This window comes from Gossypium hirsutum, chromosome A09, assembly GCF_007990345.1.
Source record: "Gossypium hirsutum isolate 1008001.06 chromosome A09, Gossypium_hirsutum_v2.1, whole genome shotgun sequence".
Taxonomy (NCBI): Eukaryota; Viridiplantae; Streptophyta; class Magnoliopsida; order Malvales; family Malvaceae; genus Gossypium; species Gossypium hirsutum.
In genome coordinates this window covers 81,542,960-81,545,490 of record NC_053432.1, presented here as the reverse complement: position 1 = coordinate 81,545,490, position 2,531 = coordinate 81,542,960, and positions in this window count along the sequence as shown.

Here is a 2,531-nt window from a genome sequence, read left to right as displayed (position 1 = left end):
TTTATTCAAGTAATTCATCCTTTTCTGAAATATTATGGACAATAAGAGAGCAATTTGTTGTTGATTGTTTTGTTATTTTGTATATGTAGTTTGTCTCCCTGGTGATTCTAAAATTGACATATGCTTTAGTTAATATATTTTTTAATTAAAAATATAATTATACTTGCAAACAATATAGTAAATATATCCTAAACAACTATAATAAAAATTAAGTATTATAAGGTATGATCATATATATATATATGATTTATGCAAAGTGAAAGTCGAATTTTGATATCAATTTTTTTAAACCTCAAGCTTTGCCAACAATTCTAAAGTTTTATTAACAAAATCATATATATACTAATTTTCTTATCCCGTGCAATTAATATACGGATTGATTATATGTATAAATTAAATATTTTTAATTTATTTATAATTTTTAGGAATGATATAAAAAATAAAAGTTGATTATTGAAAAATATTTTTAAAACTAATATGTGAAACAATAATTAAGATGCAAAACTATAAATTCAACACTTTTAAAAATTATAAAATATTATCTAAACACTATGTAACAAAAAATTCAATTTAATTACATTTGGTAATTAATTTAATAAATTTATGTTCAATTTAATTACATGTGATTAATTATTAGCTTTGTTTTTTCTTTCTAAAATTGTATTCATCATATTAGTATTTTGAAACAATTGTTGAAGGCAGAGATTGAAGATAAGGAACATTCATACCATAAGTTCTGTTTTAAATGTTTATTTTTTTTATTATTTTGATAAATATCACTACTTAATTCAAGTTCATTTTAAGTTATATTTTTTTCTTAATTTATATTCATAATAATATAATCTATTGTAAATTTAAAAATTAAACATTTATACCATTTTGTTTTTACTTTCTCGATCATAATATTACTAAAATGTTACAAATCTTATAATAAATAAATAAACAATATTAAAATTGATATATGTAACTTAACTTGTGCATCGCAGTAGATAAAATACTAATTTATTTCTAATAGATATATAAATATTAAAAGTTTAAGTTTTACGAATATAATTAATGATTATTAATTTTTAAAAATATATTTTAATGCAATATATACTTAATTTGTTTATTTATTTATGTTAAAAGGTAAGCCCAGTTGTCTTTTATTTATGTTTTTTTATGGTCCTGAGCCCAACATTAATTGTTTTTGGTTTTTGTTTTTTAATATTCTCAATAAATAAAAGCCTAGTCTCTATATTCAAAAATAAAAATAAAAAATAGAAAAACAATAATATAAATGATGTAATAATTTCTTCTAATGCAACAGCAATTATATCACTTTTAAGTATGTATAAAAATAAATGCCTGTGAACCAAGTTGTTCAAAAGATGGTACTTCGTACCTGACCAATTGCATCAGATTTGTTAGGAATATTCGGTTAATGTTTATTCAAAACTAATTACAAACAAAATTTTGAAGTTGGGTGTGGTATGAATTATAATGTAAATTATTTAATTCGGTTCATTTTAATTTTTATATTTTTAAAATTGGTTAATCAATTCTTACTCAAACGATTACGGTTAAATTCATTTAGTTAAATTATGTTATTATTCATATATTAGGTGTAAAATTGTAGATGTGTCCTTGTTCTCCAATTTAATTATTTTTAGTTTTTTTATTTTTCAAATTTTGAAATTTCAATCTTAACGCAAATAAAAACCCTTAATTCATTAACTATTTTTTTTTGTGAGTAATATTTGAAAAAACCAAAATAAGATAACATTACACATATGATAATATATTTGCCTTATAAGATTTGGAGATAGCAAAACTTAATGAATTTAATTAACAACAGCCAATTTGTCAGAGATTAAAATTTTAAAATTCAAAAAGGACTAAATACACAACTTACACATAAAACAAGCACTAATAGTAAGATTTAACATTATTAAAATAACTAATCTTGAAAACAATATGTTCTGTTATTTATATTCAAGAACAAGTTTGTGTATTGTTTAATTCTAACAGAATTATTAATAATATTAGGGAAATTATTTAGTACATTGTTATTGGAGTTTTTAGACTCCACAAATATAATCAAAAAATTAACAAGTGTACTATAAAAATATATCATTAATTATATTATTATTATTCTATATTTAAAACTATGAGACATGTTTGTTAGTACTATAAATTGCAACCATCAGTTGTAATTCACTTTGCAACTAAACAAGGGATGAAAATGAAGCAAGTAGGAATTTTTTTTTAAAAACAAGAAAGATTTCTATAGAGGTAGTAGGTGAGTCTATTAATGTTGAGAAAGTATAAATTATACTAACGTAAAATAGATGTCAATGGAAAATAAAGTGTAAGATATGAGAGTTATTTTGTTGAGTTTCAACATGTTGATTTTATTTTAACTCGAAATAGAATTTAACATCATAGTAAATAAGTTGTTAGAATTTTTTTTTTGGAATTTTTTGTTTAATTATTCTATTTACATTTACTTATTTTACACTTTGTCAAAGTATTTTTGAAAAATCATCATC